At 42.0% G+C, this 12,288-nt stretch overlaps 1 protein-coding gene across 1 annotated transcript in view; it reads left to right on the top strand.

Annotated features, from left to right (window-relative positions):
• The first annotated feature begins 1,780 nt into the window (after positions 1-1,780).
• The window catches only part of FYN (FYN proto-oncogene, Src family tyrosine kinase), a 158,464-nt gene continuing 147,956 nt past the window's right edge, over positions 1,781-12,288 (top strand). The window contains exon 1 of the mRNA XM_021712853.1: positions 1,781-1,995. The gene's annotated coding sequence lies outside the window, so the exon portion shown is untranslated. The remainder of the gene's footprint in view (positions 1,996-12,288) is intronic.

The raw sequence follows: 12,288 nt of genomic DNA, 5'->3' as shown, positions 1-12,288 counted from the left end.
GCAGACCCCCAGAGTTCCAGTGCTTGAGGTGGCCCAGACATATTTTGCCTAGTCTAGTGTCTTTAAACATTTTGAGCCAGCATTTAAAAGTCAGGATGTGTCACTTTTTTTTAAACTCCAGATTTATGGCTTCTCTTTAAAAACAGGATGATCCAGCAGCACTGAGCCAATGTCACTTCTCGGCAGCCATTGCTGGGGTGGCACCGCATAGTGACCGCCCTTGCAGGTGGTCTCCAAGCCCTCTGCCTGGCTCCTGTGCATCCCCATACCTGTAGTCCACAGCCACAGTGTTTGGTGCCATCCATAGTCACATGTGCACTGTGGATTTGTATAAAATTGACAAGAGTTTTTCTGTGCCCGTCTGGTCATGTGGACCGAGACAGAGTGGGCTGCGTAAGTCCTCTGACTCCAGCTGCCTCCACTCACGTGTGACCTGCCCTGAGGCTTTTGGCTTGCACCTGCTACTCACGCCCTCACACCTCATGCTCACTCGGCTTCTGTCTTCCTTCCACTGCCCTGTTCCACTGAGACAGCCATGTGCCACATTCGAGAATGCTCTTGGTGTTTGGTAAGGCCCCTCCTGGTGCTCACCCTCCTCTCCCTCCCAGAGGTTGCTGGTGGGGTGACCAGGGCTCCCGCTCAGCGGCATCTGCCAGCATCCATGGCTCACTGTCCTCTGAATTTCTTCCACTTCTAGCTCCTCTCTCAGTCTCCTTTGCAGCCTCAATCCTTGCTGTTTTTTTTCAATTATTATTTTTTCTTCAATATTTAAACGTTACATGAACATATAGATTATTTTTTAAATTCATTTTAAAACACAGAGATATGTAAAGATAAAGTCTTTTTTTAAAACCATTTTTCTTCTAGATCCCTTTCCAGAGTGAACCGGGGTTAACCCCGGATAGGTCACCTTTCCTGACCCTTTTCCACGTAATCTGGTTTGTTCGTTGATGTTTAACATAAGTAGGACCATTTTATAGCTACTGATCTTTAACAAGAGAGGAGACCCTCTCAGATTGCTTAAACCCATTTTATGATCTGCCAGCTACTTAAATGTTGGTGTTTCCCAGCATAGCATTTGGAACAATTACAGTACTTATCACATTATTGTTTTTGTGACTACGTTTCTATTTTCCCTAAGACTGAGCTGGTAGAGACAATGTCTCTTCATATTCTTCTATAAATACATTTCAGTGAATGAATGAATGAATGTTGGTATTTTTGCCCATTCAGTTAGATCATTCTAACTTATATTACGCAGAAATATTAAATTATATCATAATGTAAATTCAAACTTAACTATCTCAAGCTCTGTAGTAAACATATTAGTATAATTATTATACAGTATAGTTAAGCTATCTCTCAGATCATTTCCTAACAGCAATATATTAATTTTGTTTTCTGCATGAAGATCACGCTACTATTCAAGAGAGAATTCTGTACCCCACTTGTTTTGGTTGAGAGAAGTGTTGCTGGCTGGTTGTTTTTGCTTTGTATATTTTCAGCATGTGTGTGTGCTTTGGCATCTTGCCAAGGCAGATAGTATTTTGTATGCAATTCATTCCACATAAAAGTATCATTTGTCTTTAAAGGGACTGTAAATGCATAATGGTTGTATAAAGAGAATTGCCTTAATACAGCATCTCTTTAGTAGGAGAGCCGTCGAGGCTTATGAAGTGAGCCTTGTCAGATACAATTTGAGCTCTCTTGCAGAGGTTCCTATTCAGCATCATGCTGCTGCTAATAGCCCTAATTTAAGGAGAAACCAATGAAAACATGTATCATCTGATAGCTGTGGGATGCCATCCAAGCTTGTGTCATGATCCGTAATGTTCCTGGGTTTGTGGGGTAAGGAGACAAACAGTTGGGTATTTGGAATTTATTCTTGAGCCGTTTGTGTTGGAGCAGATGAGTTTCTTACTCTTGAGATGGAATGAGACTTTTAAATACTTGTAATAACTCTTGTCACCAGATGCTCTGCAGGAGACACTAAGGGTGAGTGTTTGAGAATAATATTCTTAAAATTTATTTGGGTATGCTTTTTTTTTAAGTTGGGGAGATGAGACTAATCTGAGATCAGTAGTGAGCTGAAATCAGTTGGTCACTAACAGTCCATATCAATACGTGAACCCTCCTTGCACAAATCTGAGAAATGTGTAAACAAACACAAGCTAGACAGAAAGAAAAAGGATGCTACATAAATGCCCGTGTCTGTACAACTGACTTTCGACCTGAGTGGTTAATCCAGGAGCTAAAAAGCCCTATTGGACGGCAGCTCCAGTGCTGTGTTGTAAAGACAGTTTACGAGAAGTAAGGATATTCTATTTCAGGGACTGTCATAAAATAACAATCCAAGAATTCGTTGTAGACTTAAAGTGATTGCATATTAAAAAAGAAGAAATTAGTGCTGCAATAATAGTTCGAATGACTTCAACAAGGAACAGCACATAAATAAAATGATTTTTCCCATATGGATCCCTTGCATTTGTGGGTATACTATAGTTTACTGGAGTTTATTTAAAAGTTGGAATAACAGTTCAGATGACTTCAGCAAGGAACAGAACATAAATCAAATGACTTTGCCCATATGGATCCCTTGCAGGTGCAGGTGTTCTAGAGTTCACAGACTCCTTTGGGGGAATGTTTCCTTTTCTCTACACTAAATTCTAATGAAAATTACAAGCCTTTTGATACTGAATCTCCAGGATGGCAGGTGGCAACCTGCCTGGATACAGGAGATGAAGGAAAGTGAGGAGAGGACACACATCTCAGATTGTAAAGGGCACTAAAGGGGCAGTATGGGGGAGAGGTGACTGAACCCAGCGGCTGAAGAAGTAAATGAAGGGGGGAAGCTGATGGACTGGAGGGAAGAGGTGAAGGGGGAAGGTGATGGACTGGAGGGAAGAAGTAAGGAGGAAAGCTGATGGACTGACCAGAGGGAAGAGGTGAAGGGGGAAGGTGATGGACTGGAGGGCAGGCCTAAATGACTGGGAAACTCAAGGGTCAAATGATGCCTATAAGTCAGTAGCTGCCACTATTTTACAATTTAGAGAAATAGCCATGTGACAGCATGGATCATGTTCTGAGTTGTTTATTTGCAGTTTGTTGAATTTTACATCCCTCAGGAAATAGCTGTGGCTCAGACGCAGACAGCTCTGGGTAGATGAGGCACATGACCACAGCCTAGGAGAGAACTTGTCAGCGGTGACCGCAGCAAGGCCAAACATCAGGTGCTGTCACGTTACCCGGGTGGAACTGGGCCCTTGAGGCAGGCTGTGGGTGTCCGGCAGCAAACTCGACTGGGCTGGCCAAGCCTCTCATAGATCAGTGAGACTGGCATCAAACTAGTGTGATTACAAATGATCACTAACCCTGAAAACACAAAGCAGTGCTCATGCCAGTAGGATTGCCTTCACTAATAAGTGTGCCTTTCTTAAAAGACTATTTGTAACATTAAGCCCATAATCGGCTTGGTCAGATCAAGCCAGCCACCTTTATGCCTGAGATGCTTGGGCTGCTTTGTTTGTTAGGTGGTGCTGCTGCTGTCCTGGACTGATGTTACACCCAGGCATCACAGGATGGAAGCAGTAGATGTGTGTGTTCTCTCACCGCAGTCCATCTCTGTTTCTCTTGGCCCTCTATCTTGCCATCTCTGTGCAGGATCATCTGGGGAAAAATGCAAGACCAAAACGTATAGCTCATTCTTGGCTTGGTGAGCTCATGTGTCATCTTGACATGGCGTGAGATAAATGTCAGCAAATATCTGTAGTTCAGATAAACGGCATCCAGAGCAGGAGGACCATCAGTCATCAGGTCGTCTGTGTTCCCTTTGCCATTGTAACAGTTGGCTAGTTCTTCGGGGCACGTGTGTATAGATGCAGTGCTTGTTGGCCCTAACTCCCACTTTCATAGGCTGGCCAGGATCTCAGCCAGGCACTGTTGTAAGCAGACAGTGCCCCAGTGGAGGAATCACGCTGCTCTTGTTGGAATCCAAAGAGAGGCACTTTGTCATTTGTATTTTCTCCTGGATTGAAAACAAAAATTACCAGAAACCATTAGTTATTAATACAACTGTCCACTTTTGAATGCTACCCAGTATTAAGAAAAGCAAAGTGTCTTTGCCAGATAACTTGAGGTCTTTGTGTGTGGAGCTAACAGATGGAGTCCCTTGATGGTGAATGCACTTGGATGATACATGGTGAATGAGAGTGTCCTTGGGCTATGGGGGTCGGCTAGAAAGTTGACAAGGCTGGGTTCAGAAGGCTATGGACAAAGGAAGTCTAAGTGGTGGAAGAGCACGCATGAAGATTCTCTCTTCAGTCATGATGGCTACCAGGGCTTTTATTGCAACTGCTTTAAAATGGGTGTGCCTTGTGTTCATTTCATTTTGGGCATGTGACAGCAATAACTTGCAGAAAAGAGGACTTCCAGCATAGCAATACTTGAGAAATCAAGGGGAGAGAAATAAGCTTAAATTTTGTCCTGGGAATATTATTACTATTACTCAGGAGTATTGTCTCCATCCAGAGTTTGAGTGGTTGGGATACAAACTTAAAGAATAGGACTTCTCCCAATCACAGAAAATACATGGTTTGCTGGGGTTTCTTGTTTGTTTTTTAACTCTAAACAGTAAAGTATAAAGAAAAAATTGAAAAGTATTCAAATTTCATTTATGTTGTCCTTCTAGAAACCTGCACATACACACACAGATAGAAATATATGTGATTGTATGTAACTGGGGTGTGCTATAAAGGTTAGTCTAGAATCTGTTTTGATCACTTAATAAACTGCTTTAGACTCAATGCCATTGAAGAGTGTTTTACATCAAAAATTGCAATGCCTGTGTACAATTCACTTGCATAACTATATCCTACTAATGTATCCATGGTGCCATTCATTCGCCAAATATTTATCTTCAGTCCTGCCATGTAGTTGGCGCTATCCTAAATTCTGGGTACAGCAGCAAATTCCTCTATCAGTGGATATTTAGGTTTCACTGACTTTTCTGCATTATAAGCAACACTGCATTGAACATCCAACACTGCAACATATGTCTTTACATATTTAATTTTCTTTTTAGAGTAAGTTCCTAGGAGGAAAATTGGCTGCTTAAGGGGTTTACACATTTTGATTCACATTTATTGCCTAACCACTTTCTACTAAAAGTGCCACATGATGCCAGTTTTTCAATACTCTCATAATATTATTTTTATTGGCTATCATCTTTGCAAGCATGAGAGATGAAAAGTGATACTCTACTACTTTAACTCTGATTTTTTAGTGTGCTTAGAATGGGAGTTTTAACTACTAGGAAACTGTGACTTCCTGTGATCTATGGAGTACCGTTTTCTTTGAGTCTTAATTTTATTCTTCTCAAAAGGGAAGATTTTTTTTTTAAACTTTCTTCTTCAAGGTCAGGTTAGAATCAATGAGAGGGTTGTCTATTACAGATAATTGAAACCTCACTGAAAGGATATTGTATAAATATTATTGACTTAAATTTAGTTGATTTCAGCATCGTGTTACTATTATTAGAAATTTCAATCTAGTTGTCAGTATGTCTTGGGGAAGATCTATCCTTTGAGTTTAATCTCTGTCATTGCCTTTTGTTTTCAATAGATACCATAGTTTTGAAATTATTTTTTTTTAAAGGCATTTAAGAGGTACCTAAAAAAATTTATATTAAGGTAAATGCTTGGAAATATATTGTCTTCATTTAGCTTATCGCTGGGCTATGTATCATTTACATTTTTTAAAATACAGTTTCTTTTCTGGCCACAAGTGAAATTCAGTAGTAGCAGAATAAGTATGGCATGCCTGCTCCCCAAGTGTCCATCGCCTTGGTCTCTGCTCCCACCTTCGCAGGAATGATAACAGTGCCTACCTTGTGAAGCTGAGATTCTGTGAGATGCAGCATGTCCCACACTGCCTAGCACTTAGCATAATAAATATTATATTTAATAGTAAAGGAAATATTCACTAAATTAGGAGCCCTCCAAGAAAAGACTGTAATTCCTTTCCTGAATTCTACCACTCAAAGATGACCAGTGTCTCTGATCTTAGGAGTATTTTGTTCTAGTATTTTTTCTTCTCGATGTATATTTTGCAAAAGTCAGACCATACTAAACCACACTAAACCATAGCATTTTGAATCTCGGCAAATGTGTGTACTTAATAATTCAACAGTGAGAGGAAATGATTACCCTGATTTATTTTTTATACTGGCTTAATGGAGACTTTTGTTTGTGTTGATATTTATTTGTGATAAAATTTTACGAGATTAGAATGAAGATTAAGTGCAATCGGAAGACACTTTGGACAATTAAAACCATAAACATTTTGGTCCTCCTAATCCATTGTTCGAATCTGCTACTTCTTCAATCACAAGTGATGTGACTGGTTCCTCTGCTATTTGGAAAGATGCTTAGGCTGTTTCCGGAATGCAGGAGCCTGCAGCTGTAGCCATTTTGCACTGCTTCGGCTCCTGGGGGACACAGGGCCCTTGCAGTGGTGAATGTGGACTGCCTGACAGGTGCTGCTGGGAGCCTTCTGGGTCTTGTCCAGTGTGGAGGAGCTGAACTTCATTAGATACTTGTGTTACCAAATAGTGTCAAAATCACATTGTTGTTTATTGAATTTATTTTAAGGGAAACTAACTCTTCAAAGAAACCTACTGGAAAATCTCTTGAAACACACACACACACACACAAACGCACACATGCGCGCACACGCATTCACCCACATGCACACACACACAAAACTATGAATTCAACTTACCTGTCTGGCCTGTGTGAGACTGTCCAGGAATTCATCTTCCATGTCTTCTGAAAGTTGGGCCCTCATATCTGCTGTACACTCATGCTTGTATGTTCAACAGTCAAATCCTCCCTCGCACTTCTGCCTCCATACAGCAGATCTCTCATGTGAGCTCATTATAGTTGAAAAAGTCGTTTTTATTTCATTGCCATCTTCTACTTTTTTGTTATAGAAGAAGTATGTTGTTTCAAAGGCTCAAACCAAATTGATATTTTAAAAATACCTATTGTATTTAGCATTAATCCTTGAAAATATTCTCATCCCTGAGTGAAATTCATAATTTAAGTTTATATTTCTCTAATTTAATACTACACTGTATATTTTTTATACACTATATATACAGTAGTATATATATATAGTGTGTGTGTGTGTGTGTGTGTGTGTGCATAAATATACACAATAGCCATCAGAGCCGTTGCTGTATTACCCTTGTTGTCCTGAATGTCCTCAAATGTCTTCCTTTCAATATTTCCTTTATCATCGGTTAAAGAAAAAGGGAACTGGGAGCCAGATCAGGTGAGTAGGGAGGGTATTCCAATACAGTTATTTGTACAGTGCTGCCAACATATGTGTATGGTGGCAAGTGTATTAGTTCACGAACCTAATTGTCAGACCCCAACAAACTACAGCTCTGATGGCCATTTCAGAAAAAGGGTCCCAAAATGGCTTTGATGGGTGGACTAGGTGCTGGCATCAGTGCATAACTTCCCTAGGGAAGTACTTCAAAAGTGACTGTTGTGATATTCAGCAATGAGGTATAGAGCACTTTTTCTAAGATGGTTTGCAAACCTAATTGTTGGACCTCATACACAAACACACACACACACACACACACATACTTACAATTTTTTGCATAAACATTTTCCCATTTCAGGTTCTTAATTATTTTCAAACTTTCATGTAAAAGAAAGATCAAATTTTACCTGTATTAAAGTTAGAGCTTTAATTATTTCTTTATTCATTCCTAGGAGAGATAAACTTGCAATGAAAAAAACCTTGTTGTGCATCAGGTTTTTACTTAGTTTTGTTTTTGGTGAGAATCTGGGACCTCGCCAAGGGAAATGGCTTTATCATTCTCTCTGCTTTTGTCTTTAGAATCAAAACTGAAAGTCATAAAACCAAGGCTACTTCCAAGAGTTTACCCAACAACTAGGTTTTGTTTTCCTCCCACCATTTTGAACCACTTTTAAGGTTTTTAATGAGAATAGTGTTGACATGCATTGGTGGGATGGGGCTTTTTCCTTTAGTTTTCCAACTCCTCCAGAGCAAGCATTGTGTTTTCTCTTTACGAGCCAACATAAGTCAAGACATCATGTAACGCCAGGCAGTGAGGCCTCCCGTGCTGGGACTTGATAGGAAATTACCATTTGCTGGTGGGGCTCTCAGAGGGGCCTGCATGCGCTACTTCAGCTCATGTCTTACTGGGACGAATCAGAAGGAAGATCCTTTTCCCTCAGGTTCTTGGCACTTCTGTGCCTTCTGTCTGGCATGGGTGACAGAGCCGTTGGAACTTGGAAGCAGCAGGGTCTCCTCACCCACCCTCAACCCACTTTAAAGTTTCAAGTAATACATCTTGATGACACTGGCATTCACGCAGATTCTCTTACTGCACAGTGAAGATCTCTGTAATAGCTGGCATTTATTGAGTACTTGCAGTGTGCTAGGACCTTGACTGTTTCACTGGCACTTCTCAGAAATCCTGTGATGTAGGCGTTGTCATTATCCCCATTTTGTGAATAGCAAAACTGAGGCTGAGCGAGGTAAAGGAGCTGACTTAAGTCCACAGCTTAATTCCCATATGGCATGGGGTCTGTTGGAGTCCTGAGCCCCAGCTCTGAAACACCTCACTCAGTACCTCTTCTTTCCTCCAAGCAAATTCTGGGAAAGTCATGTTCAAGGCCATAAAAAGTACATGAGCAACACTGGGAGTTCATTTATCAGGATTTGACCTCCATCATTTTGAGAACTCTCTCAAGGTGAGATATACAAATGAGGCTAAGGCAGTATGATGACTCTCTCAGGGTTGCATTTCATCACCTGGGGTCATTGCTCCTGCTGTGTTTTGTAGAGTCCTCCTAAAGTTGTGAGTTCTCTGGCAGTGTGTGTAATATCTTTCTTAGATTGCTCATGTAGTTTGGTAAAATTTCATCTGGGTTGGGTGGGGAAGCTCTTTGAGCTCTTTGAAATTACTAAACTGTAGATACTCACAAATCTAGACAAGGGAAATTGTTTAACAATTATTTAACTTTGAAAACAAATCCAACTTTGTGTTTGGGAAATTACTTGCAATAGAGTTAAGTCCATGATTTTACAACACAATTGCATGTGTAGGTTTAAAATTAGAAGTAAATAGCATAGTAAATGCTCATTTAATCGTTGTTTAATGAATGAATTATATTGTTTATATAATTTTGAGGAGCTAAAAACAGTAAGTGAAGCAATCTCAATGTGTATGTGAGGGTAACAGTCATGTGTAATGTATATGTGACACTTTATAGAGGGCATTCCTCTCTCCATAAAAATATTTTGTGTGTTCATAATGTCTTTTATCTGGAGAACTTTATGCTTTAGACATTCATTAATTCTCAAAATACTGCTCTGAGGCAAGTGAGTGGCACCCCTCATTTGGAGATGAAGGGTCAGCACTTGACACTGTTACGTGTAACTAACTTAAGAGTGGTCGATTGCCGTGGTAGCAGACTTGACCCTGGCCTCATTCTGTGCCAGTGACCTGCTCTTTGACCTTTGAGCCTGTGGCTTCCTACTATCCAGTCCCCACCCCCTTATAAAAAAGGGCGTGTTTCTGATTTAATTGCCCCCTTTGAAAAAAGTGTGATCATTTAGCTGTGTAAGCATATTTGTTTCTAAGTATACAACTCAAGTATTTCTAGCCATTTATCCCCAAACACATTTTTTCTTTACACAGTTCCACAAAGTACACACCAAGCAGATGGTGCATACAGGCACATGGGTTATTTACAGCCAGTACAGTAGACGGAGGCATATGTGCTAAGCCCTCTTATACCCGCTCCATGGGAGCCATTAACACATCCATTTAGATAAAAGAGTCTGGGGTTTTGCCGTGGGCACTTCTGCTGTGCTCCCTGAAGCATCACCATCTGCCCTGCCTCCTCCAGCGGCGCTGGCACCCTCCCTCCTCGCCTTGCGTCACAGCCCTGCTCTTCCCAGTGTCCTCATCCACCTAGAGCCAGAGTTGATGGAAGCCACTGGCTGTCTTTCACTGTGACCACCTCAGCTGTAAGCCCATCAACTTTCACCCACGGATGTAGAAGGCTCTTTGAAAGGGTGCCCTTTCAAGTTCAGTTCCCTTGGGTTCCATATACATGTGAGTACTGTCCACACACTAAGCTGGGTCCTGGGTGCAGAGGGTCCTAAAACATGGTCCCTGCTTCTGCCTTTGTGCTGCAGTTCCTAGGCTGCAGCTTTCCTGTTCACCTGTGATGCCCAGAGAGCCACAGCTGCGGGTCAGTGAGACCTGGTACATCTGATGGACCAAGCGCCAGCCTCCACATTCCCCACTCGCATCAAGGAATTATACGTGTGCCCCTCTTTCTTCTCAAATATTCTCCCTAAGTAAATAATTATTCATTATTCAAAGAGCAGCAATTCAGAAGTGTTGTCTACCCAAAATGTTTTTTTGGTGGTGCCAAGGGCTTTGGAATTACCTAGTCCTGACTTTTCTGCTTATCACCACCCTCCCTCAAAACTTTTTTTAAAAGCATTTTAACTAGAATCTTTTTTTTTTAGTCAGAGTCTTGCTCTGTCACCCAGGCTGGAGCGCAGTGACACAGTCATGGCTATCGCAGCCTTGATCCCCTGAGCGCAGGCCATCCTTCTGCCTCAATCATCCAAGTAGCTGGGACTACAGGTGTGCACCACCATGCCTGACTAATTTTTTAATTTATTATAGAGGTAAATCTCACCATGTTGCCCAGACTGGTCTCGAACCGCTCAGGCGATCCTCTTGCCTCAGTCTCCCAAAGTACAGGGATTATAGGCATGAGCCACCATACCTGACCTTAGAATGTTATTTTTATTTTTATTTTTTTATTTTATTTTATTTTATTTTTGAGTTGGAGTCTCACTCTGTCGCCCAGACTAGAGTGCCGTGGCCGCTCCCGGCCACCGCAGCCTCGACCTGCTGGGCTCCGGCGATCCTTCTGCCTCAGCTTCCAAGTAGCCGGAATTACAGGCATGCGCTACCACGCCTGGCTGATTTTTTTATTTATTGTAGAGATGAGGTCTTGCTGCCCAGGCGGGTCTCGAACCCGCGGGCTCAGGCAATCCAAGAATGTTATTTTTAATAGAATATTGTTGGGTCCTGGAATTGAAAGAGGATTTCACAAAAATCCATTCAGATGACATAGTGTAGGGGTTTTCTTGACCATACAACAGTGACAGATACAATATTTGCATGGGACCTTGTTGTGTTCTGGTTACTACACACACGTCTTCACTTATGCCTCACAGCAGGATTGCTCATTGGACAGAGGAGCTTGTTGCCCCCCATCCCACCAGTGGAGAAACAGACAAGCACTGTCGACGTGGGCTCACCAGACTCAGAACAGTAGGGTGTTGAGCCCCTGGTTGCCTTGGCTTGCCCCATCCTGGCCTTGTGCACATGATTTCTAAAAATTCTCCATAGAAGACACATATGTAACTCTAGCAAATGACATTTTGATTATTCTTCCTAACTGTCATGGCCTCTGAGTGCTGATTTTGTCATTCAGAGGCTCCTCGCCCTCTTACTCCCCTCTTCCAGTCAGTAGGTCCACTCCCTCTGTGTGTCCTCGGCCCCACACGGACCCTGCAGCACCCCCGTCTCTGCATCTCTGTGTCAACTTAGCAACTGCAGCTCATGAGTATACAGCCTCTCCACTTTCCAATTCCAAAGCCCTGGCCCCATTATCGACTGGTTTAACTTCCCTCTTTAAACCAAGCCACACAACCTAGAGGTTCCTACCAGCAGGGGTGAGTCCCTGTTGGGTCAATTGTTCACCCCTGTCCAACCATATGTGGCTGGACAAGCCATGGTCACATGGCTTGCTGCTAGGCTGCGGTTAGAACTCATTCCCAGAGAAGGGGACAGAGCGGGTGGTCACCCCAAAACTTACCCGCAGATGTGCTTGAAGAGACCAGTATACATAAGACCCTGATCTGCTCACAGTCCTCAAACAGGTCTCGCTGTGACCCTGGACTCAGTTAGAATGAGTAGCATAGAAGCCACTTGACTCCTACCTTCCAGTGTTTGCGGTGCTTATGTGTGCAGGTCCAGCCCTTATACTATTTGAACACCCTACCCTCCCATCCCATCAGCTACTACCTGTTATGGCATACTTAAAACCTTTCCTTTTGAATCTAACCTTTGTGGCTTAAGTAAAATTAAAATCTATGTATTTCCTGTAATTCTAGTAACTTCGTAAGTCTAAAGAAATTCACACACAAAATCAT

This window comes from Carlito syrichta, unplaced genomic scaffold, assembly GCF_000164805.1.
Source record: "Carlito syrichta isolate Samal-C Ts95f unplaced genomic scaffold, Tarsius_syrichta-2.0.1 Scaffold303669, whole genome shotgun sequence".
Lineage (NCBI taxonomy): Eukaryota > Metazoa > Chordata > Mammalia > Primates > Tarsiidae > Carlito > Carlito syrichta.
The sequence above is the reverse complement of the archived record's forward strand: the minus strand, read 5'-3'. Positions and strand labels throughout refer to the sequence as shown.